The sequence below is a fragment of the Protopterus annectens genome, chromosome 2.part0, assembly GCF_019279795.1.
Source record: "Protopterus annectens isolate FY-2018-M chromosome 2.part0, PAN1.0, whole genome shotgun sequence".
NCBI lineage: Eukaryota > Metazoa > Chordata > Ceratodontiformes > Protopteridae > Protopterus > Protopterus annectens.
The window spans coordinates 92363750-92391366 of record NC_056728.1 but is presented as its reverse complement, the minus strand read 5'-3'; the positions used below and the strand labels follow the sequence as shown (position 1 = coordinate 92391366).

The 27617-nt window shown below is 39.7% G+C and overlaps 1 protein-coding gene across 5 annotated transcripts in view; it reads right to left on the bottom strand.

Moving 5' to 3' along the window:
• The window catches only part of LOC122792977 (spermine oxidase-like), a 497014-nt gene that overhangs the window by 114294 nt on the left and 355103 nt on the right, over window positions 1-27617 (bottom strand). The window contains exon 1 of one of the 5 annotated variants that reach the window (XM_044060581.1): window positions 12757-13220. The exons of the other annotated variants lie outside the window; for them this stretch is intronic. The gene's annotated coding sequence lies outside the window, so the exon portion shown is untranslated. Of the gene's footprint in view, window positions 1-12756; window positions 13221-27617 lie in introns of those variants that run through there. 5 annotated transcript variants of the gene reach the window in all.

The following is a 27617-nucleotide window of genomic DNA, read 5'->3' as shown; positions in this document are numbered from 1 at the left end:
CCCATATATAGAAGGATTGAAATGGACATAGATATAGCTCTAGCTATGTATATGTATCCATATATATCTCTGTATATATGTAGATATATATATATGGATATATACACTGAACATTTTAATCTATGTACGATTGCTGTTATATGATTATTTGTGAGTCATACATACACATATATATACCTATAGCTGTCTATCTCTCTACATTTACTGATGTATAGCTGTCCACATGTCCATGCATGTTTGGCCTATATGTGTGGCCTGTACCTCATTCTCTTGGCAATTGACATGGATGACCTTAGGACTGAGGTCAGTTATTTGTGCCAACACGTACGTGTTTCAGACATATCATCTCCATCAATATATGTGTTCTACTACATATAACTGTGTAACTTGCAACGTTTTAAGTGTATTAGAGCAAGATATTACAGATATCCCTATATGTACTCACATTATGGCGCACTATGTCCGGGATTTATGCATTATGAGGTTGTGTGGTGTGTTACTACATTTCCTGTGCTGTTGACTGATTGTGCTGGATGATATGTATCTGAAATGAGTGGTTATGTACATCTGCCATGGTTTAATGGTAAATCATGTAGTGTGGGATGTGCAGCGTCCTGGGTGTGGGCCTTACAGAGGCTGTATATTTTGTTACAGGGCAGAACACCGGCTGTCGGATACAGAGTGAGTTAGGGACATTTGAGCGGTTGTACGCAGGTGTGCATGGGTTTGCGCAAAGCTAAGCAATGCTAAACTCGAGTTGCATTTCCTTACACTCAGCTAGCATCTACTGAGCTCAATCTATGTAGGTAATGCTTACCCCCGCGTAAATACACATACACACACTTACAACTGCTTATCCATGCGTACTACTGCTGTTATGCGCTTACACATGCTTACTAGTGCCTTAGTCATTATGACACTTCACATGTGCATTTAAGGCAGTACTCCTGTGCAAATATAAATGTTACTTCGTAGGTTATACAGCACAATGTTAACATACGGATATCACATGGAAAATAGGATGTGCTGCAGTGGGACTTGACAATGGAATGCGTGCTCGTTAGGCGGATGCTCTGGCCTCTACACTATTGCTGTTTTGCTTCATTTGCATATGTCTACCATAATGACATACCCATGTTCCCTTCCCCCAGTCCCAGAGCTCCACGTACACAGCATCCATCCATTCCCCAGTTGCTAGCCCTACCATACCACACCTCCACACATTTCCCTCTCTGCACATCTTGGTACACTTCCAGTATACTGTCCCCACCCAAGCATCTTAGGCTCTTCAACCATTTAGTCCATGTACGTACCAGCCTTCCCTTGATCCTCCTCCGATACTGATGGTGACATCAATGTGACCCAAAACTGTTGGTTCATCCTGCCAGGGACGGACCTGTTGTTGTTTCAAGAGTAGACCTACCTGGTGTACAGTGTTTCTCCCACTGGTAGCATCCTGTCAGGGTATTGTGTAGCAGCGGTTTGCTCACACACTTGGCCAGCCTCATCTCCCGGTTCCACTGAACCAACGTTCCAGGTGCGACATACTGTGCATGAAGCATGCTCTCGCGCCTCCACGGTGTGCACCGTATATCATTATTCCCTTCAGTATTATGCAGGACTACTGTTCTCACAGTATGATTGGACAGGCATTGTTCTGTGCTGAACATAGACTGCTCATAATACTGTGTTTGAGCAATGGACATGTGTTCTGGTATTAATCTACACACTTGTATACATTTCCTATATTTTTGGATGCCTGTGCTGGAGGATGTGTTTGTGATTACAGCAGCTGAATGTGTATCTGCCATGGCTTAGTGGAACTCATGTCAATTATAGTGTGCAGGGTCGGGGGTTTGTAACTTGGCAGTGCAGATTATTTTGTTAATGGCCACAACAACAGCTGTTGGCTACAGAGTGACTAAGGCACTGTAGAACATTTGTAGGTGGGTATGCGCTGGTTTGCGCGAAGCACAGCATTACTGACTTCTGGTTGTAGCGTATTGCACTGAGTTAGCCTCTACATTGCTTCACCAGTGTGGTACTTGCATACCAGTGGACAAACAGGCTTATACCCGCTTGCTACCACATACACATGCGCAACATCGTGCATTTTGTTCACATCTGTCAACCAGGACAATCAGACTGTATGCTTGTCCATTGTCAGCGGTGGCCCGGGATGTAGAGCTCCACATTAACCCCAGCTAACCTGATGAAGCGCGCCATGGTGGTGCGTGAAAGCGCTTGTTTCTTATGTTAAAATAAATTATCATTTTTCTATCGTGGTGGTTCCTTGCAGTTTTCTACATATACATTAACCCCAGCTACTTATTCCAATTAATACTAGGGTGTTCACATTCATAGTGGGTAACAGACATAACATAGCTACATCCCCCATTCATCATGCTTAGTTTACGTTAAAATGTTGGTATTATCCATGCTTAGGTCAGGTTTACATGTCAGGTATGACTGTTGACAAAGGTCAGTTTAAGGTGAGGTTGAATTCCTGTTTCACAGGTCTGGATAGGTTACATGCAGGTATTGGATGTAGGTGTAATTATTCCATACCTGTGTGGTACAGTAGAGGGGAACAGCTAAGGAGTAGATAGGTAGGTAGTGAGGTGACATTGTAACTGTATAGGTATACCTGTAGGTATACTAAAGAAAAAATGTAATAAAACTAGTGAAACAGAACACAGGCTGAAAAGCTCCAGATCCAAACAACTTGTTCTGAAAAATCCAACTGTTTCTTGAGTAAAGCGCTTTTCGTCTCACCTATTAGTGAGACTTCCTCAGACAACTCAAGACACCTCCCCATAAGTTTAAATATACCAAAACCATTACGTAATACTCCACCCAACCAATCACTGAGCATAAAATACACAGTTAGTTTACCAAAAATACAGGAAGAAAACTTTCACGTTAATATATTTCATGACATTTTAAACAAAAAACCTAACCTTATACTGAAGATTTTAATTAAAAAAAAAAATATATATATATATATATATCTATATATATAAAATAATGAATAAATAAATAATAAAAAATAAACAATAAACTTCCACTCTGTACATATGTGCAAAATGTATGTATGAAAAATATACATGTTTTTAAAAATTTTGAAAAAATTTGTGAGGAAAAAAAAAATATATATATATATATATATATATATATATATATATATATATATATATGTATATACATGCATGGTTCTACCTCAGTTAGACGACACGCCGGAACATCGACACGGAAATCGCGAGCCCCAGAAGATCGACAGTTCAGAAGACCGACGCGACGGGCCCCAGAAGATCGACAGTTCAGAAGACCGACCCGACGGATGAAAGCACCGACGCCGAGGATGCCGACATGGGAAAAGGCTGTGTAAGTATGCGGTAGTGACGGACGTTAGAGTGCGAGTAAGGTAAGTGTGGATATTGACGGTCTGTGGGGATAGGGGTGGGTTAAGTGAGTTAGGGTTAGGGAGCGGGTCAGGTAAGTGCGGTAGTGATTGTGTTTGGGTTAGGGCGGATAAGTGAGTTAGGGTTAGGAAGCGGTCAGGTAAGTGTCGGTAGTGACGGACCTTAGGGTTAGGGTTTGGGTTAGGGTTGTAGGTAGTTGTGTATGTGAGGTTTAGTGTGGGTTTGTAGGGATTTTGGTGTGCTTGTGTTGTGTATGTGGTTTTTGGACAGGGAATGTGTTTTGCTTGTTGATTGTTGTGATTGTGGTGTGTGCAGTGTATGAGGTTTCATGTTTGTGTACCGTCGGTTATTTCGTTGTCGGGCATGTGGGGTTTCGTGTTTTTGTACTGTCGGTTATGTGGTTTCGGTGATTGCGTTGTCGGTGTTTTGGGGTTTCGTTTATGTCAGGTAGAACCATATATATATATATATATATATATATATATATATATATATATATATATACTATACAAAAAGTACAGTTTTGTACCTACCATAAATGTAGATGTCCGAGAGGTATGCATCTGCAGTCCTAACATATGGGTTGTCCTGCCTCAGGCAGCCCTTCGGTCGGCCGGATTCCAAAGTCTGGGTCTGGCCTCGGCTGATGTCGCACTTCACCCGACGTCATAGCTGCTGCGAATTGGGTATAAAGGCATAAGCCAACGCCATTTTCCTCAGTGTTTCTTGCCCCAGATGCCAGGTGCCCTCTAGGAAGGCTAAATTTGGATAAATGCAAATGGTTCCAAACAGTAGAGAGCAAACAATATAAGCATGTATATACATATATACAAACAAATACACCATAATAGATTCCCCCAGCTAGCTACAAGATGGGCAAATACCCTAGGAGTACCACAGAGGGGAAGGAGGGTGGGTAATCCTGACTGCAGATGCATACCTCTCGGACATCTACATTTATGGTAGGTACAAAACTGTACTATGTCCTTCAAGGATGCATCTGCAGTCCTAACATATGGGTAGAATACCATAGCCAAACTGGGGGTGGGGGCACTAAGATGATTATGGTGTAGTTAAGATCCCTTGCAAAACAGCAGTTGCAAAACCTGCTCAGGATCTGGAGTATAAAGGTAGATTATAATGCTTGGCAAATGTATGCACGGAGCTCCAAGTAGCAGCTTCTAAAATGTCTTTGGTGGCCACTCCTCGTAGGAAAGCTGTAGTAGTGGCTGTAGCCCTTGTGGAGTGAGGTCTGATGTTTTCTGGAGTTGTCTTTCCATGAAAAGAGTAACAAAATCTAATGCAATTTCCTATCCATTTTGAGATTGTCTGTTTTGAAATTGCTTTTTCTTCCATTCCTGATGCATATGCTACCAGAAGCTGGTCAGTCTTTCTGTTGGTCTTGGTTCTGTCCAGATAATAGCGCAATTGCCTGTGTACATCCAATGTATGTAGTAGTCTTTCCCCCCTGCTCTGCGGGTTGGGGAAGAATGTTGGCAGGTGGATTGCTTGGTTCAATGATACCCTGGAGACCACTTTTGGCATAAAAGTAGGATTAGTTCTCAAGGACACTCTATCCTGATGGAAGTTAAGGAAGGGCTGTACTGCCATTAATGCCTGTAATTCAGAAACCCTTCTTGCTGAAGTGATTGCAAGCAGGAAAGCAGTTTTCCAAGATAAGAACTGTAATTCTGCTGTTGCTGCTGGTTCAAAAGGGGGAAGTGTTAACTTTTCCAGCACAAAGTTAAGGTCCCATGTAGGCAAAGGTGGCTTCCTTGGAGGCTTTACATTTTAATTCCTCTCAGAAACTGCCTGAGTAGAGGATGAGAGAAGACTGGAGGATCCGTGTTGTATTCTGCTGAAATTGCTGATGCATGAATCGTAATGGAGGAGTAAGACAGGCCATTGTGGAAAAGTTCTGCTAAGTATTCCAGGATGTTAGCTATGTTTGCTAATGATACATTTTCTCCTTTTGCTGCACTCCAAATGAGGTATCTTTTCCATTTGGCTGAATAAGTCTTCCTTGTGGAGGGTCTGCGAGCCTCCAGGATAATGTCTTTAACCCTCTGAGATAAGTCTGGGTTATTTTGCTTTATGTAATATTCCAAGCAGCTAGCTGCAGTGTTTTCAAGTTTGGATGAAGGATCTTGTAGTTGTTCTGTGTTAGTAGTAAAGGAACTAGAGGTAGAGGCCATGCGTGTGTCCGAGACATACTCCTCAGTAGCGGTACCAATGCTGCCTCGGCCAGTCTGGAGCTATCAGGATGATCCTTGGGTGATCTTCTTTGATCTTCAGTAGCACTTTGTGCATCAAAGGAAGAGGTGGGAATGCATATGCTGTCAGGTTTTCCCAACTGAAGGATAGGGAGTCCACCTTCCAAGCCAGTGGATGATATGTCCTTGTGCAGAATTTCCTCAATTGGTGGTTGTGTGGGGATGCGAACAGGTCTATTTCTGGTAGTCCCCATTTCTTTGTAATGGTTTTGAAGATGTCTGGATGCAGCATCCATTCGTGGGCATCCGTGGTAGTTCTGCTTAAGGTGTCTGCTAGTGAATTTTCTTTTCCTGGCACAAATTTGGCCTGGAGTTGAATGTTGAGGTTCAGGGCCACATCCCACAGGTCCATTGCCATCCGGCATAGAGGATATGAGTGTGTGCCTCCCTGTTTGTTGATATACCACATGACTGTGGTGTTGTCCATCCTTATCAGCAAATGACCTTGTTGAAGAAAAGGTCTGAATGTCTGAAGTGCCTGTTTCACTGCCAGCATCTCTTTTTGATTTATATGTAGGTTCAGCTGGTCTTGTGTCCATAGGCCTTGTATACACTTGTCCACCATGTGTGCCCCCCAGCCTAGGTCTGAGGCATCCGTGGTGATAGTCTGGCTTGGGTGAGGTTTGCGGAAGGGCAGACCTCTGTTCAACTGACAGGCCTGAGCCCACCACAGGAATTCTTGTTTCAGGCATGGAATTATTGGAATCTGGGCTTCTAGACTGTGCTTGTGTTGAGACCATACATTCCTTAGGTACCATTGCAACTTCCTCATATGTAGCCTGGCATGTGGAATCAATATTATGCAGGATGCCATGTATCCCAGGGCTTGCAGGACTTTCCTTGCTGTAAGCTGGTTCTGCGTTGTTAATGCCATGAAATAGAGTGGTAGTTGCTTTTGCTTTTCTGCTGTGAGAAATGCCATTTGATTTGATGTGTCCAGTTCTGCACCCAAGAATGTTATCCTTTGGGATGGTACCAGCCTTGACTTTTTCATGTTGACTGTGTATCCCAGGGCTTGCAGTAGTTGTATAACCTTTTCCAAATCTTTTGTTAATTTGGTCTTGTTGTCTGCTTGTATCAGGCAGTCGTCCAGGTATGGATAAATTTGAATTCCCTGAAGCCTGCAATGAGCAATTACTGATGCCAGGCATTTTGTGAATACTCTGGGCGCAGTAGATAAGCCAAAGGGCAATGCTGAGAATTGATAATGCTCTGATCCTGCAGGAAATCTGAGGTATCTTCTGCAATCTGGTCATATAGGGACGTGCAGGTATGCCACCTTGAGATCTAGAGTCACCAGCCAAGACTCCTTGCCCAGCATGGGAAGAAGTTGCTGTAGGGTCAGCATTTTGAATTTTGGAACAATGAGATATGTGTTCAGAGCAGACAGGTAGAGAATAGGTCTCCATTGGTTTTCTTTCCTTGGTACCAGGAAAAGTCTGGAGTAAAATCCTTGCCCTTGTTCCATAGACGGTACCTTTTCTATAGCTCTCATCCTTAGTAGGTGGTTGATTTGTGCTAGAGCGTTTGTTTTTTGGTTTGGTGGTAGGTTTGGCATTCCTCTCTTTTTTGGTAGAGTGTGGAAGTGAAACCTGTAGCCTTTGTCTATTGTCTGTAAAATCCATTTGTCTCCTGTAATGTAATGCCAGTTTACGGAAAATAAGGCAAGCTTTCCGCCTAAGGGTGCTTGCAGTTGTTCCCTGGTAGGCGGTATCAGAGTCAAGTCATTGTGTCTGTCCTGTGGGGGTGGTTGTAGCTGAATCTGTGGCAGTACTCCTCTGGTTGTTGGGCTGCCACTGACGTCCCCTGTAGGCACCTCTGGATTGACCTCTGCCTCTTGGGCGCCTATTTCTGCCTCTCTGTGCTCTGGAGGTGTCTGGAAAGGACCAATTCTTCAAAGGCCAATTTCTACTAAACCTCGGAGGCTGGACCTGTAAGAAATCCTTGACTGTTTGGACAGATTTTGCTTTTTCTTCCACCTTCTTTAGCACTTGCTGTGCAGGGGAGCCAAACAAACTTTGTTTCTCCATGGGAGCATCTAGAAACTTTGACTTTACATGGTCTGGTAAGGATTGTTCTTTTAACCAGGCATGCCTTCTAATCACTGTTCCAGTCATAGCGGATCTAAAGGAAGCCTCCAGTGCATCATAGCCACATTTTAAGGAATGATTACTGACCTGCTGAGTGTTATGTACCAAATCCTGAAGGGACTTACGGTCTATAGGTTCAGGAGAGGACAGTTTTTTATTTAGCTGGTCTAACAAAAATTCCTGATACTGAATCATGTGGAATTGACAGTTTAAGGCCCTAGCCGAAAGAGTAGCAGAAGTAAAAACTTTTTTACCCCATCTCTCTAATGCTCTAGATTCTCTTTCAGAGGGAGGGTTTTGGCAGAGGCAGCTGCTACAGCTTTGGGGCCCTGTGAAATGGTTTCAGGATCTGCAATAGGAGCCTTATACAAGTGAAAGTGTGTGTCCGGGACCCTGTAATATCTGTCGGGCTTGGCAGGGGCCGGGGAAGAGAATCAGGGCAGTACAGGCATCATTATAAGCATCATCAACAACTGTAAGTACTGGAGGAATGGCTAAAGGCCTATGCTGTGGTAAATGTAAAAAGATCCTTAGCCTTTTCCTTGAATCTGAAAAATCCTGGCCCTGCCATTGAAAATGCTCTCTCATAGCATGTAAGGTTTCTCCAAAAGAAAATTCCTCGGGAGGAGAGGCAGAAGGAATGGAGTCTTCTGCATCAGAATCCTCATAAGGAGAATATGGGCCTTCTGGAGGACCTGAGTTTTCTGAATCATCCGAGGAGTAGTCTGTAGAAACAGGATCCGGGGGCTCTGCTCTAGGCCTCTTCTCTGGAGGGGGTTGAGAGGCCCTGTCTGGGTGAGGTTGGGATCCCCTGATCAAAGAAATGAGATCCTCAGCCAAGCTGAGCATTTGGGAACTGGAGGTAGGCCTGTGTGAGGGGGTTTTAGCAGGCAAGGCCTTAGAAGATTTAGCTGCTTTAGCCCTAGAAAAAGCCTTGATAGACATAGATGCAGGGGGCCTAGCAGCTCCACGTGCAGGAGTAGATATGTCTAAAGGAATAGTATCTGATAAATCCTGGGAGCCTGCTACAGCAGGGGTAAGTTCAGTAGCGGATTCAGCCATGCTGTGTGAGGCCTCGGCTATCGGAGGCAAGCTTTCGGCCGAAGGAAGAACCGAGGACTCAGTTTCGGCCGAAACCGAGACACTCGAGGTTGGCTTAACCGTGGTTTCGTCCGAAACCGCGGACCGCGAGTGTCGGTCCTTTTCCTTATGCTTTTTAGCTAATTGTGAAGTCGGGGTCTCCGATGGCATTTTGTAAGCAAAAGCGGGACCAAAAAACTCCTCTGCAAACTCTGACCAACGTCTAAGTGTCCGTCGGTTGAAGGAAGCACAGGCTAGACAAGCTGATATGTCGTGGTCTGGGCCTAAGCAAGGAAGGCAGTAAGAGTGGAAATCCTTATAAGGTATTTGTTTCCCACAAGTTAAACAATTATTTACTTTTTCTGACATCGGCTGAGGCACGAAAGAGTCCCCAACGGGGTACTTAGCTTTTTAGAAGTCTTCGGTAGTAGAAATCTCTGGATCTGACCGACCGGCACTTGCGAACAGCTTCTGCTTCAGGCAGCGCACGGCAAGAAAGACTGAGGAAAATGGCGTCGGCTGATGCCTTTATACCCAATTCGCAGCAGCTATGACGTCGGGTGAAGTGCGACATCAGCCGAGGCCGGACTCAGACTTTGGAATCCGGCTGACCGAAGGGCTGCCTGAGGCAGGACAACCCATATGTTAGGACTGCAGATGCATCCTTGAAGGACATCTTGTATCAAACCATCATAAAGTTCCTTTATGCATAATAATTAAGAAATAATAAATTAATTAAATCAATAAGTACAAACTGTACTGCCTAATTAAGATAAAAACATATGTCACAAATCCTAAAAACTAAAAGCAAAAAAAAAAAAACATATATTGAGAGTTCTACTGTCCTAAGCTTTTTAATTTAAGGATACAGGAGATGGAATAAATCTCATTTAACACAGAGGGGTGGCAAGCCCTGGTACGAAGTTGCCACACCAATTCCAACCTCTCCAAAAGCAATGAAGTTGGGCCACCTCTCCCATCAATCTTGACCCTATCGACTGCCCTGAACCTAAAAGAGTGAGAAGGAAAAAGTCCAACATGTCTGGCCAAAGAGTTATCCTATTTAGTTGTCCTAATACTATACAGGTGTTCATACACCCTTTCCTTTAATTTCCTATCTGTTTTCCTGATATAAAAGGCAGAGCATGTTTCACATTGGGCTATATAAATTATGCTTTTAGTATTGCAGTCAAACCTATAATTAGATCTATAACAAGACCCTCTGATACTGAATCTGACTCCAATTTCCATGTAAGGACAAAAGGACAATACAAACACATCCCACACTTCACCATCCCACTCTTTTTACTACCGAACCCTCTCCCTACATTATTTTGTAATAAACTCTTTAAATTTCTTCCACATTTAAAAACTACTTTGGAGGAGGGGGTCCTTCAACTTCAAATGTAAGGCATGATCTAGTACAATAAGATAACAGTTCTTGTTTATAATATCCATTATATCATATCCACTAACACTGAAAGTGGTAATGAAACTAGTCACCCCGATAGATTTACTACTATGTTCTACAAGTAATGGGTTATGTTCGACTTGTTCGGCATTAACTACATTACCCAGAATGGGTCGGTACACCCCCCTAATTCTCTTATTTTGCACCTCATTAATCAAATCTCTAACCATGGTAACTGGGTAACCTCTTTTTACAAACATACCCTCTAACTTGTCACATTCTTGTATAAACTCCTCAAAGGCAGACACCATATGCGGCGCCCTAACGAGTTGACCTTTAACTATTGAACGTTTTTGAAACAGTGGGTGACAACTATCATAATGTAGGAAGGCATTCAAATAGGTATCCTTCCTAAATAGTCGAGCTGTGTAACTATTCATAATGTGATCCTTCCTCAAGTCCACATCCAAATAGGGTTTCCAATCTGTATGATATGCATATGTGAACTTCAAAAAACTTGTGTTATTTAAATAAGCTACTAACTCCCCAGCAACCTGTTCATTGCCATCTATTAACATAAAAATATCGTCCAAGAATCCCGTGCAAAAATAAATTTGCCTTGCAATTTCAGGTACCTTCTGTATGAACTCCGTCTCCCAGTAAGCCATCACCAAGTTGGCGAAACTGGCTCCACATGGGGAGCCCATTGCTACACCAACCACCTGGATGAAAAATCTATTGTCAAAACTGATATAATTGTTGGACAACACTAAATCCAACAATTCAGTCAGTAAGGCAATTAAAGTAGTACGGGGCCCTATATCATGTAATAACAAACTGAGCCATTCTATTCCCTCAGTGTGGGGGATAGACATATATAAATCTTTTACGTCTATAGTCAAGAAGTTCAGTGCCTTGTTGTAATGTAAATCTTGCAGGCTCCCAAGGAAGGACCATGAATCTTTACAAATCTGCTTTTGTGTTTTTACATATTTTTGTAAAAAATGGTCAATGTACTTCGCCAAAGAGTAGGTGATGCTGTTCCTAGAATCCACAAGGGGCCTCATTGGGGGGTCTGCGGCATCCTTGTGGATCTTAGGAATACCGAACAAAGTTGAGATTCTTTGGGCAGGCATACTCAGGAAGTTATAAGTATCTAATTCAATCCTAGCTTCAATAAAAAGTTCTTCCAAATTAGCATGTATTCTCCCATATGCGATATTTAATTAATTTTTAGAAACTTCCTTGTATGTTTCAGTTGCCACTATTTTCCCCATTCTAGTTAAATAATCATGCATGTTCATAATTACTAGGCCCCCACCCTTGTCCATTTGCATCATTCTTACTTGGGATTGTTGAACTAACTTTAATGCTAATTTCTCATCCTTGGACATGTTCAACTTGCTTTTAATCTAATTTTGTACACAAATAGAATTGTACAAATCAACTTCACAGATTTGTTCAAATAGTGCTAATGTAGGATGCAGTGGTGGGCAAAAAGTATTATGTACATAAAAAGGTTTTTCATAACCTTGTCCCTCCCCAAACAAGTAATTAAGGTTCAATTTTCTTATGAACAATTTTTAAATCAATTAGTGTTTCAGCAAAGTTTGCTTTACTAGATGGAACAAAGATCTGCCCCTTAGCCATTAGGTCAGTAAAAATAATATCTACATCCAAGCTTGAAAAATTAAAAATTTTAAAGTCACCTTGTGTGTTGTAAACAAGCTTACAACCATTGAAACTGTCCTGCATTAGTTCCTCTGTTTTTAATACTTGTTCCTGGTATTGTAATTGACACGAGGTATACCTTGCCTCAAGTTGTACCCCGAGGCTTGTTTCCGAAAATTTGACTGACCATTGGCATTAATGTTGTTATTGTTATTAATTAGTTGTGGGCCCCCTGGTAGATTATGATCCGGTATGGGGTCACCCATACAACCCATCCCTTGTCGTTGGAAGTTGATTCGTCATCCACTATTCCTACTATGTCCAGAATGTTGCCCAACCTCTTGCCCAGGAGATGTCATTCCTCCTGGGTTGGTTGCTCGTTCAAGCAGAAAACCAGAATGGGTGGGTGGGGGTTTTGGGTAAGCTGTACCTGTAGCATATGCTTCCCTATCCCTCTTCAATTTCCTTATTTTGGTCATTTTTAACTTGTTAATATGCTGGTCTATGCTGGTCAAGCATCTCTCATAGTCATCCTTATATCGAAAAAAGTCTGTGTTTTTCCTAATTTTTTCATCAAGAACAGTTGCTTCTTTTAACAATGTATCAGTCATTAAGTTATAGTGTTTACTCATTAAATCCAATAACTCCAAGCCATGCCTATTAAACAGTTTAACTAGGTCTTCAAGAAACACAGACACTGAAATAAGGCCATTCAGGTACTGCCAAGAACTCAACCCTTTAGGGACAATGCCCTCTCCAACACATTCTTTAAAGTATGCAATCTCAAGTTGAAGCTTTCTATACTTTACCAAAATTGCATCCAGTTCCTTCAATTCAGTGGCAGTATCCACAGTCGGGTTTATTGACCCCTCAGCCGGGTGTTCCCCTTGATTACTGGTCGTCGGTTCCGTTAGCATTGGCCACTCCTGCAGCCAACTACTAACTCCTGATGTGGGAATCCAAATAAGCCCCAAGGGTTCAGTTCGTTCCGCTTCTAATGCCCCATAAGTCTGTTGAGCTCCTGACCTGCTGTTATGATCCATAACATCTGTATGTATGCTCAAATTAAGTAAAGTATCAGATTTTTCGTTCGTACCCTCAATAGCATTATTGCATGTAACGTTATTAAGTCCATTGCAACTACCAGATGGCTGGGAGGATGACGTAATGCTGGTTAACATTTCCACTTTAGAAGTTAAAGAGTCAACATGTTGCAACAACTGATCAACCAACAACGTTAACTTTTCCATATTCCTCTCCTGTGGCGTCAGTACAGACACATTCATGGAGCCTTCCATGCCGACAAACACAAAACAAACTAAAGAAAAACATAATAAAACTAATGAAACAAAACACAGGTTGAAAAGCTCCAGATCCAAAAAACAACTTGTTCTGTAAAATCCAACTGTTTATTGAGTAAAGCGCTTTTCATCTCACCTATTAGTGAGACTTCCTCAGACAACTGAATATACCTCCCCATAAGTTTAAATATACCAAAACCATTATGTAATACTCCACCCAACCAATCAATGAGCATAAAATACACAGTTAGTTTACCAAAAATACAGGAAGAAAACTTTCACATTAACATATTTCCTGACATTTTAAACAAAAAAATCTAACCTTATACTGAAGATTTTAATTAAAAAAAATATATATATATATAATGAATAAAAAAAATAAACAATAAACTTCCACTCTGTGCATATGTGCAAAATGTATGTATGAAAAATATACATATTTTTAAAAATTTTGAGAAAATTTGTGAAAAAATAAATATATATATATATATATATATATATATATATATATACTATACAAAACTTGTATCAAACCATCATAAAGTTCATTTATGTATAATAACTAAGAAATAATAATAAATTAATTAAATCAATAAGTACAAACTGCACTGCCTAATTGAGATAAAATCATATGTCACAAATCCTAAAAACTAAAAGCAAAGGACCCACCATATATTGAGAGTTCTATCATCCTAAGCTTTTTAATTTAAGGATAGAGGAGATGGAATAAATCTCATTTAACTGGGGGGGGGGGGGGGGTGGCAAGCTCTGGTATGAAGTTGCCACACCAATTTCAACCTCTCCAAAAGCAATGTAGTTGGGCCACCTCTCCCATCAATCTTGACCCTATCGATTGCCCTGAACTTAAAAGAGTGAGAAGGAAAAAGTCCAAAATGTCTTCCCAAAGCATTATCCTGTTTTGCTGTCCTAATACTATAGAAGTGTTCGTACACCCTATCCTTTAATTTCCTATAGGTTTTCCCGATATAAAAGGCAGGGCATGTTTCACATTGGGCCATATAAATTATGCCTTTAGTATTGCAGTCAAACCTATAATGAGATCTATAACAAGACCCTCTGATACTGAATCTGACTCCAATTTCCATGTAAGGACAATACGAACACATCCCACACTTCACCATCCCACTCTTTTTACTACCGAACCCTCTCCCTACATTATTTTGTAATAAACTCTTTAAATTTCTTCCATGTTTAAAAACTACTTTGGGGGGGTCCTTCAACTTCAAATGTAAGGCATGATCTAGTACAATAAGATCCCAGTTCTTGTTTATAATATCCATTATATCATATCCACTAACACTGAAAGTGGTAATGAAACTAGTCACCCCAATAGATTTACTATTATGTTCTACTAGTAAAGTGTTATGTTCGACTTGTTCGGCATTAACTACAATACCCAGAATGGGTCGGTACACCCCCCTAATTCTCTTATTTTGCACCTCATTAATCAAAACTCTAACCATGGTAACTGAGTAACCTCTTTTTACAAACATACCCTCTAACATGTCACATTCTAGTATAAACTCCTCAAAGGTAGATACCATATGTGCCGCCCTAACGAGTTAACCTTTAACTACTGAATGTTTTTGAAACAGTGGGTGACAACTATCATAATGTAAAGGCATTCGAATAGGTATCCTTCCTAAATATGCGAGCTGTGTAACTATTCATAATGTGATCCTTCCTCAAGTCCACAAGTACAAAGAGTGGGATGGTGAAGTGTGGGATGTGTTCGTATTGTCCTTACATGGAAATTGGAGTCAGATTCAGTATCAGAGGGTCTTGTTATAGATCATATTATAGGTTTGACTGCAATACTAAAGGCATAATTTATACGGCCCAATGTGAAACATGCCCTGCCGTTTATATCGGGAAAACCGATAGGAAATTAAAGGACAGGGAGTACGAACACTTCTATAGTATTAGGACAGCTAAACAGGATAACGCTTTGGCAAGGCATGTTGGACATTTTCCTTTTCATTCTTTTAAGTTCAGGGCAATCGATAGGATCAAGATTGATGGGAGAGGTGACCCAACTTCATTGCTTTTGGAGAGGTTGGAATTGGTGTGGCAACTTCGTACCAGGGCTTGCCATCCCCACCCCAACCCCCCGCCCCGGGTTAAATGAGATTTATTCCATCTCCTGTATCCTTAAATTAAAAAGCTTAAGACGACAGAACTCTCAATATATAGGGGGGTCTTTTGCTTTTAGTTTTTAGGATTTGTGATATATGTTTTTATCTCAATTAGGCAGTACAGTTTGTACTTATTGATTTAATTAATTTATTATTATTTCTTAATTATTATGCATAAAGAAACTTTATGATGGTTTGATACAAGTTTTGCATAGTACATATATATATATATATATATATATATATATATATATATAAACTCTTGCACATATTATTTTCACTAGGTACTCCCTCACTAATATTCTAAAACCTATACAACAGTTTAACTAAAAATCAGGTTAAGTATATAGCCCTATTTTAACTTCTATTTAATTTTTTTAAATAAAATGAGTACATAATTAAGACAAAAAAAAAGTCAACTTCTTTTATATAACACAAATACTTACCTTAGCCCTCCACTTGTTTGAATGTATGAGCCCTGCTCCCCCTTACTAAATCCCTCCCTGTTTCAGTACGTAACAGAAGTTAATAATAGCTCTATAGAAACCGGCATTTCAGAACTTCCGGTGCTTTTAGACACAGTCGGCATCCCTCTTTCTTCAACTGGTATGTTATTTTATTTATAATAACTGTTTAAACTGTCTGTGTTTCAGTAACTGTCCTACTCAGTATTTCAAAGCTATAAGAAATGTTTAAACTGCTGCTTTTTACTAATTGTGACGATGTTTAAACAAAACTTGAGCCGTTAAGCATAAATGGCTTATGTGTCTCAGTGCTGAACTGCACTAGAAATGTACAGCACGTGTGTTTGACACGCTGGTGTTGTAGGCTGTGTCACTGTGTTTTCTGATTGCCTTTTCTGAAGTGATTAATCTGTTTTTTAGTGTGTTTGTAGGGATAGTGTCTCCTAAAGGTTCCTAAAACAATAGTTGAGGCACATATGAACAAATGGTTGTTGTAGACTAAAACACAGCACCTCACTGCTGTTTGGTTGGTTCACTTTCCTGCAGAAAGCACAAATTCATGTAAAACACGCTGGTTAACTCTAATTCGCATTTAAGCTGCTGCATGTGGGGTCACTACCTCTTTTTAACTACAGTACGCTGATTTAGTATAGTTTATTAATTTTAACTACTTTATATTCATTCTTGGACCTGTAATATTAATCAAATTGAATCTAAGACTGATACTGATTGCATTAATGCTATGCTGTATAATGCTGCTAACTTATTACCTATAACACTTCTGAGCTGATTTCTTTGTAAAGTGGAGTGCATGTAGGCCTGCTTGTCTAGTGGTCATAACCTCATGCCTGAATGTGTCTCACACTAATTGTATGTTTATTTCCAGGAAGCTTCCCCTCTAACAATTTAATAAAGAACCTCACCCAGAAAGGAGAAACCCTGAACTCAGTGCCCAAGGACACCCACCTGGATATTGAACTACCTCACCTAAGGTTAAGACCTGAAAATTGTATTTAACCTATAAATACTGTAGTTGTGCACTCTGGGTCCAAAGGCACCTCTAGTTCTTACCCCATAGTTTTCTGACTACCTATAAATAACTAAAACCCAAGGAACAGCCCTAGCAGTTAGTATGCTAATATTTAACCCAGTTTAAACTCTTGCACATATTATTTTCACTAGGTACTCCCTCACTAATATTCTAAAACCCATACAGCAGTTTAACTAAAAATCAGGTTAAGTATATAGCGCTATTTTAACTTCTATTTTATTTTTTTAAATAAAATGAGTACACAATTAAGACAAAACAAAAGTCAACTTCTTTTATATAACACAAATACTTACCTTAGCCCTCCACTTGTTTGAATGTATGAGCCCTGCTCCCCTTACTAAATCCCTCCCTGTTTCAGTACGTAACAGAAGTTACTAATAGCTCTATAGAAACCGGCATTTCAGAACTTCCGGTGCTTTTAGACACAGTCGGCATCCCTCTTTCTTCAACTGGTATGTTATTTTATTTATAATAACTGTTTAAACTGTCTGTGTTTCAGTAACTGACCTACTCAGTATTTCAAAGCTATAAGAAATGTTTAAACTGCTGCTTTTTACTAATTGTGATGATGTTTAAACAAAACTTGAGCCATTAAGCATAAACGACTTATGTGTCTCAGTGGTGAACTGCACTAGAAATGTATAGCACGTGTGATGGGAGAGGTGACCCAACTTCATTGCTTTTGGAGAGGTTGGAATTGGTGTGGCAACTTCGTACCAGGGCTTGCCACCCCCACCCCAATCTCCCGCCCCGGGTTAAATGAGATTTATTCCATCTCCTGTATCCTTAAATTAAAAAGCTTAAGACGACAGAACTCTCAATATATAGGGGGGTCTTTTGCTTTTAGTTTTTAGAATTTGTGATATATGTTTTTATCTCAATTAGGCAGTACAGTTTGTACTTATTGATTTAATTAATTTATTATTATTTCTTAATTATTATGCATAAAGAAACTTTATGATGGTTTGATACAAGTTTTGCATAGTACATATATATATATATATATATATATATATATATATATATATATATATATATATATATAAACTCTTGCACATATTATTTTCACTAGGTACTCCCTCACTAATATTCTAAAACCCATACAGCAGTTTAACTAAAAATCAGGTTAAGTATATAGCCCTATTTTAACTTCTATTTTATTTTTTTAAATAAAATGAGTACATAATTAAGACAAAAAAAAGAGTCAACTTCTTTTATATAACACAAATACTTACCTTAGCCCACCACTTGTTTGAATGTATGAGCCCTGCTCCCCTTACTAAATCCCTCCCTGGTTCACTACGTAACAGAAGTTACTAATAGCTCTATAGAAACCGGCATTTCAGAACTTCCGGTGCTTTTAGACCCAGTCGGCGTCCCTCTTTCTTCAACTGGTATGTTATTTTATTTATAATAACTGTTTAAACTGTCTGTGTTTCAGTAACTGTCCTACTCAGTATTTCAAAGCTATAAGAAATGTTTAAACTGCTGCTTTTTACTAATTGTGACGATGTTTAAACAAAACTTGAGCCGTTAAGCATAAACGACTTATGTGTCTCAGTGCTGAACTGCACTAGAAATGTACAGCACGTGTGTTTGACACGCTGGTGTTGTAGGCTGTGTCACTGTGTTTTCTGATTGCCTTTTCTGAAGTGATTAATCTGTTTTTTAGTGTGTTTGTAGGGATAGTGTCTCCTAAAGGTTCCTAAAACAATAGTTGAGGCACATATGAACAAATGGTTGTTGTAGACTAAAACACAGCACCTCACTGCTGTTTGGTTGGTTCACTTTCCTGCAGAAAGCACAAATTCATGTAAAACACGCTGGTTAACTCTAATTCGCATTTAAGCTGCTGCATGTGGGGTCACTACCTCTTTTAACTACAGTACGCTGATTTAGTATAGTTTATTAATTTTAACTACTTTATATTCATTCTTGGACCTGTAATATTAATCAAATTGAATCTAAGACTGATACTGATTGCATTAATGCTATGCTGTATAATGCTGCTAACTTATTACCTATAGCACCTCGGAGCTGATTTCTTTGTAAAGTGGAGTGCATGTAGGCCTGCTTGTCTAGCGGTCATAACCTCATGCCTGAATGTGTCTCACACTAATTGTATGTTTATTTCCAGGAAGCTTCCCCTCTAACAATTTAATAAAGAACCTCACCCAGAAAGGAGAAACCCTGAACTCAGTGCCCAAGGACACCCACCTGGATATTGAACTACCTCACCTAAGGTTAAGACCTGAAAATTGTATTTAACCTATAAATACTGTAGTTGTGCACTCTGGGTCCAAAGGCACCTCTAGTTCTTACCCCATAGTTTTCTGACTACCTATAAATAACTAAAACCCAAGGAACAGCGCTAGCAGTTAGTATGCTAATATTTAACCCAGTTTAAACTCTTACACATATTATTTTCACTAGGTACTCCCTCACTAATATTCTAAAACCCATACAGCAGTTTAACTAAAAATCAGGTTAAGTACATAGCGCTATTTTAACTTCTATTTTATTTTTTTAAATAAAATGAGTACATAATTAAGACAAAAAAAAAAGTCAACTTCTTTTATATTACACAAATACTTACCTTAGCCCTCCACTTGTTTGAATGTATGAGCCCTGCTCCCCTTACTAAATCCCTCCCTGTTTCAGTACGTAACAGAAGTTAATAATAGCTCTATAGAAACTGGCATTTCAGAACTTCCGGTGCTTTTAGACCCAGTCGGCGTCCCTCTTTCTTCAACTGGTATGTTATTTTATTTATAATAACTGTTTAAACTGTCTGTGTTTCAGTAACTGTCCTACTCAGTATTTCAAAGCTATAAGAAATGTTTAAACTGCTGCTTTTTACTAATTGTGACGATGTTTAAACAAAACTTGAGCCGTTAAGCATAAACGACTTATGTGTCTCAGTGCTGAACTGCACTAGAAATGTACAGCACGTGTGTTTGACACGCTGGTGTTGTAGGCTGTGTCACTGTGTTTTCTGATTGCCTTTTCTGAAGTGATTAATCTGTTTTTTAGTGTGTTTGTAGGGATAGTGTCTCCTAAAGGTTCCTAAAACAATAGTTGAGGCACATATGAACAAATGGTTGTTGTAGACTAAAACACAGCACCTCACTGCTGTTTGGTTGGTTCACTTTCCTGCAGAAAGCACAAATTCATGTAAAACACGCTGGTTAACTCTAATTCGCATTTAAGCTGCTGCATGTGGGGTCACTACCTCTTTTTAACTACAGTACGCTGATTTAGTATAGTTTATTAATTTTAACTACTTTATATTCATTCTTGGACCTGTAATATTAATCAAATTGAATCTAAGACTGATACTGATTGCATTAATGCTATGCTGTATAATGCTGCTAACTTATTACCTATAACACCTCGGAGCTGATTTCTTTGTAAAGTGGAGTGCATGTAGGCCTGCTTGTCTAGCGGTCATAACCTCATGCCTGAATGTGTCTCACACTAATTGTATGTTTATTTCCAGGAAGCTTCCCCTCTAACAATTTAATAAAGAACCTCATCCAGAAAGGAGAAACCCTGAACTCAGTGCCCAAGGACACCTACCTGGAGATTGAACTACCTCACCTAAGGATAAGACCTGAAAATTTTATTTAACCTATAAATACTGTAGTTGTGCGCTGTGGGTCCAAAGGCACCTCTAGTTCATACCCTATAGCTTTCTGACTACCTATAAATAGTTAAAACCCAAGGAACAGCCCTAGCAGTTAGTATGCTAATATTTAACCCAGTTTAAACTCTTGCACATATTATTGTCACTAGGTACTCCCTCACTAATATGCTAAAACCCATACACCAGTTTAACTAAAAATAAGGTTAAGTATATAGCCCTATTTTAATTTCTATTTTATTTTTTTAATTAAAATGAATACATAATTTAGACAAAAAAAGAGTCAACTTCTTTTATATAACACAAATACTTACCTTAGCCCACCACTTGTTTGAATGTATGAGTCCTGCTCCCCTTACTATATCCCTCCCTGGTTCACTACATAACAGAAGTTACTAATAGCTCTATAGAAACCGGCATTTCAGAACTTCCGGTGCTTTTAGACCCAGTCGGCATCCCTCTTTCTTCAACTGGTATGTTATTTATAATAACTGTTTAAACTGCCTGTGTTTCAGTAACTGACCTACTCAGTATTTCAAAGCTATAGGAAATGTTTAAACTGCTGCTTTTTACTAATTGTGACGATGTTTAAACAAAACTTGAGCCGTTAAGCATAAACGAATTATGTGTCTCTGTGCTGAACTGCACTAGAAATGTATAGCATGTGTGCTTGACATGCCGGTGTTGTAGGCTGTGTCACTGTGTTTTCTGATTGCCTTTTCTGAAGTGATTAATCTGTTTTTTAGTGTGTTTGTAGGGATAGTGTCTCCTAAAGGTTCCTAAAACAATAGTTGAGGCACATATGAACAAATGGTTGTTGTAGACTAAAACACAGCACCTCACTGCTGTTTGGTTGGTTCACTTTCCTGCAGAAAGCACAAATTCATGTAAAACACGCTGGTTAACTCTAATTCGCATTTAAGCTGCTGCATGTGGGGTCACTACCTCTTTTTAACTACAGTACGCAGATTTAGTATAGTTTATTAATTTTAACTACTTTATATTCATTCTTGGACCTGTAATATTAATCAAATTGAATCTAAGACTGATACTGATTGCATTAATGCTATGCTGTATAATGCTGCTAACTTATTACCTATAACACCTCTGAGCTGATTTCTTTGTAAAGTGGAGTGCATGTAGGCCTGCTTGTCTAGTGGTCATAACCTCATGCCTGAATGTGTCTCACACTAATTGTATGTTTATTTCCAGGAAGCTTCCCCTCTAACAATTTAATAAAGAACCTCACCCAGAAAGGAGAAACCCTGAACTCAGTGCCCAAGGACACCCACCTGGATATTGAACTACCTCACCTAAGGTTAAGACCTGAAAATTGTATTTAACCTATAAATACTGTAGTTGTGCACTCTGGGTCCAAAGGCACCTCTAGTTCTTACCCCATAGTTTTCTGACTACCTATAAATAACTAAAACCCAAGGAACAGCCCTAGCAGTTAGTATGCTAATATTTAACCCAGTTTAAACTCTTGCACATATTATTTTCACTAGGTACTCCCTCACTAATATTCTAAAACCCATACAGCAGTTTAACTAAAAATCAGGTTAAGCATATAGCCCTATTTTAACTTTTATTTTATTTTTTTAAATAAAATGAGTACATAATTAAGACAAAAAAAAGAGTCAACTTATTTTATATAACACAAATATTTAGCTTAGCCCTCCACTTGTTTGAATGTATGAGCCCTGCTCCGCTCACCCTCACTGCGTTCGGGCTCGCTCCGCACCCCTCCCTGCCCCCAATTCTCACCCGCCCCCAGTACCTCAACATTTATAGGTACTTAGCCACTCCCCTACTACTACAACCTATCAACTCTTCCATCCTTACTCCCTCCCTCCTGACCTCACTCCCTATCAGCTTTTAATTATCAGTACCTCTCCACCCACCTTGCTTCCCTTCCTACTTATCCAGTCTTCCTCTGTTCTTTCATTTCACAATAGTTAACCTCCTAATAGCACATTGCCATAATGTTACAATACTCCTTACTACCCACCCTCCTTGAAACCTATATCCTTACTTTATATGAAAACCAACAGCTCACCAGGTATCAGTTCCCTATAGGACACACTATGCCCCTAAATGAAAAACTATCCAACTTCAGTTACAGATTAAACCAGGGTATCAAAACAGGACAAAATTTATCTTAATTCTCACTCCTACAGCGCAACAACCCCCAGTGCACCAGTACTAAATCCAAGTTATATGACAAACTTTTAAACAAACTCAAGAGACTCACTACTGAATATAGACTAAGCCTTATACTCAGTGGAGACATTCACCCTAACCCAGGCCCAACTACCCCAACTCGCCTTCTAATGGTGACTGCTATAACAATAACATTATCAATAGACCTACTAACTCCCTCTTGGTATGTCATCTTAATATTAGGAGTATTAACAAAAAAATACATGAACTACATGCCCTCCTAGCTGTCTATTCCCCTGAGGTACTATGTTAATCTGAAACTTGGCTAAAACCCTCTACTACCAACAATGAAATCCTACCACCTGGGTATAATCTACACAGGCTGGATCGGGCTACTAGGAAAGGGGTGGGGGGGTAGCTGTCCTATATAAATCTGAACTGAATGTAACCACAGAGGTAATTCAACCACCTCAGATCAATAACTCTGAAATATTAGCTACCAAATTTCAACTTAACAAAAATAAAAGCATTAACATTATTTGCATGTACATTCCCCCAGGTAACAATGTAGCCACACTCAAAGGCACTCTTCACTGGCTATTCTCTCAGTACACCCAAGAAACCCTAGTCCTGGGAGACTTTAATATTGACTGGGGCTCCTGTTCCTCAAAATCCCCCTCAACTCACATCAACCTCAATGCATTCACTCAAACCATAGTCACCCCTACCAGATTAGGCAAACACACCCAAAAAGAGAGTATACTGGACTGGATACTTGTAAATTGCAACCCCCAAATGTACACTGCAAGTACCCTCCCCGAGGATCTAAGTGATCATCTCCTTACCTACATAGTTAAACAAAAAGCCATTATCCCACAACAACCCTTGCTCAGGAAAGTTAGAAGCAAAAGGGACCATGAACCTAATAAACTTCAACTGGAACTTAACTCCTGTAACTGGTCTAAACTAAAGCATCCCCCCTTAGAGGAGGCTGTCACATATTTTAACAATAAATTTCTTGAAATTCTAGACTTACATGCTCCTGCCCGCCTTAAGTGAACAAAAGGTAAAAATATACCTTGGTTTTCCAAAGAATCAAGACTAAAAATAACCTGTAGAAATAAACTCTGGGCTACCTGGCGTCATACCAAAGACCCCCATGATCATAATAAATACAGGCATGCGAGGAACGAAACAAAAAGACTTGTCCTACAAGATAAAAAAAACTACTATTGTAGGTTACAGATGACTAATCAGAATAATCTTCAAAAATTCTGGGCTGGGATCAACAAGTTACTGTATCCTGGCAAAACATCGACACCTAGCCCTGCTGCCAACACTAATAAACCCCCAGAAGAAGTTGCAAACAGTTTTAATCATTTCTTTACTGAGACTATTCAAGCTCTTGCCACCCAACTACCTCCAAGTTCCCCTGATGATATTACCACTAACTCTAATAGCCAGAACTTATTCTGCTTTAAGCCTGTGTCAACGTCCTTTATTTGCAGACTGATCAAAAAACTAAAACCCACCACACTCTCTGCTGACCAACTCCCAGCTGAATATCTGCAAATGTCAGCAGATGCCTATGCCTATCCAATCTCTATTCTAATCAACCGCACCATATCCGAATCCAAAATTCCTAACATCTGGAAAACGTCTTATGTTATTCCTTTACATAAAGGAGGTCCCTCTGCTGAATACTCTAATTACAGGCCCATAGCCATACTTTCTCCACTTGCTAAGATTATGGAGAAATGTATACATAAACAATTCATGCAACATCTAACCCAGAATCACCTTATGGCTGATACCCAGCATGGCTTTCGCCCACATCATAGTACTACCACAGCCCTATTGTCCTTCACTAACACCATTAATAATAACCGCAACAATAATCGCACTTCGTCTGCCCTCTTCTTGGATCTTTCCAAGGCATTTGATATGGTTGATCATCAACTTATGATTAATACCCTGCAAACCCTCTGCCTAGATCCCAAAGCCCTTCTTTGGTTTACATCCTATCTTCATAACAGACAACAGGCCGTCCTCTGACAGAATAAGCTTTCTAATCTATTACCAAACACTACTGGAGTACCACAAGGCTCCATATTAGGACCACTACTGTTTTCCATCTTTATTAATGACCTGCCTACTATCATACCAAACATCAGCTGTATCCAATACGCTGATGACTCCACTCTGATCTGCTCGGCCGTATCTCCCACTGATCTAAAGAAGGATACCCAGTCTACATTCACTGCCACAGAAAACTGGTTCTCCAAGCGTCGCCTGCTACTTAATCCCAAAAAAACCAAAATGCTTGTATTCCCACCAACCCAAACGTCTGTACCCTTCTCCTTCACCATAAATGCAAAAGACAGGACAGTCATTTCTCCTGACCCCAATACAAAATTACTGGGTGTCACTATAGACAATAACCTAAAATTTGATCTCCGTGTAAGTCAGACAATCAAGACCTTCAATAAAAAACTTGGATCACTCTATAGAATCAAAGCCTTCCTCACCCCCCTCAGCTAAAATAGCCATTGCTCGCTTGCACCTACTTTCGACACTCCTATATGCCTCCCCCATTCTAGCAAATATAAGTAAATATGAACTTAATAGACTAACAACCTGTTATAATCACATTGCCAGGTTTGCTACAGGCCTTCCATTTAGAACCCACCACTGCATCAACCTCAAACAGCTTGGATGGCTGGAATTTCCTAATCTTGTCAAGTACAACCTGCTGATAATGGCTAACAAAATCCTCTATAACCCAGATAATACTCCAGGCCTTAGAAATGTTATCCTCCCCCATAATAACACGAGACTGCTCCGCTCATCTAATAAGCTACAAATCCAGACAACTAAAATGAACAATGCTGCTGGCATGGCCCTATTTGTAAATTCTGTAAGTAGAACCTGGAACATACTTCCAGCTGCCATGACCATGCTCTCCTCCATATGCCAATTTAAAGCCACAATTAAACAACATCTGGCATTAAACTGACTATGCCACTGTGACAAGCCTGGCTAAACCAACAACATTTATGTTATTTACTTATCTATTAGATATTGTTAATTTCTCCTGACTATACCAAGGGAAATTTCTATCCTGTATACATGTCTATTCAATGTGAACCTATGTAACCTTATGAAATATCCTACTTATATAATTGTACCATTTTTAGTCTGAATGTACTCTTATCTGCATTCTGCTCTTTTATCTGCATTTCTATTTTATATTTTATATCAGTTATATATCTATGTTTTATTTCAATTGCTATTTTGTCTTGTTTATGTTTGGAGCATAACTCCCCGGGCCTCCGCTGTAAATGGACTTTGTTCCAGTTGGACTATCCCGGTCAACAAATGTAAAATAAATAAATAAAATAAATATATATATATATATATATATTTTTTTTTTCCCCCACAAATTTTCTTAAAATTTTTAAAAATATGTATATTTTTAATACATACATTTTGCACATATGTACAGAGTGGAAATGTATTGTTTATTTTTTATTATTTATTTATTCATTATATATATATATATTTTTTTTAATTAAAATCTTCAGTATAAGGTTAGGTTTTTTGTTTAAAATGTCAGGAAATATGTTAACGTGAAAGTTTTCTTCCTGTATTTTTGGTAAACTAGCTGTGTATTTTATGCTCATTGATTGGTTGGGTGGAGTTTTATGTAATGGTTTTGGTATATTTAAACTTATGGGGAGGTGTATTGAGTTGTCTGAGGAAGTCTCACTAATAGGTGAGATGAAAAGCGCTTTACTCAATAAACAGTTGGATTTTACAGAACAAGTTGTAGCCTGTAGTTGGATGGGGAGCAATAGGGAAGGTATGTCAGATGTTGGGATATGTATGTGAGGCAGGACAAGAGGTGTCGGTATCACTAGCTGATGTAGTGGTATACAGTGTGAGGAGGGGGGTGGGTTTTGCAAAGTGGTGAGCCTGTGCTGCTCCAGGTGTGCTTGTGGTGTTCCTTCATGTGTTAGTTACATTGTGTCCTGTGGGACAGCTGTGATACTACATGTGGGTTGGGGTTCCAGATACTGGCAATATAGCAGGGGAAGAGGGTGTCACCTATGTGCAACTGTAGACATTAATAGAAATGGAACAGGGGCTGATAGCTAAGTGGTGTGCATGGGGCACAAAGGGGGGGGTGTTAGTAGGGGAATTATCCAGGGATGTGCAGGATGGCTGCAGGGAAGGTCCACAGCTGGCCATGTTGTTTACAACAACAGCTGTGCATATGCACTGCATTTGGTGTTTGTGTTGGACACTCACACTCCTGGGTGGGGGTGAGGACTACAATAATACCTTGTGATGCTTATTACATCAGCTTACACGCCTACAGTGGGGTGTTGTGACCATGTGTTCATAGGTGTTGTGTAGTGGGTTATGCAACAACACATATGGTTATACTGTACTTTGTCATGTAAACTGGACTGTGCTGCAGTGGGACCCATATCAGGAACAGCTGCCCGTTAGGCAAAAGCATGCCTGTCGACTGTACAGAATCTGCAGCCTATCCAGAGTTTGCTTCATAATACTGGTGTGTTCCTCTTACAATCTGCACCTGTCTGGCAAATACCTGGGAACTGATGTCATTAAATACAGACAAGTATTTGGGTTTAAGACTTCACATCCTTCAGACGAGTCATACTAATGCATAACCTATTATTCTATCAGCTTTCTAAGGTTGTAAATGGAATATGTGCTTTCTGTCCCTATTTGTCCCCCAACGGTTTAGGTTCTGTCCAGTGGTCTTGCTCTTAGAGGTTGAGAGGTATGGGCAGAAGCTCTGCCCAATTCGCAATATTACTTACATCCCTGGGGCGGTCCGAATACAACTGCGCCAGCCAACA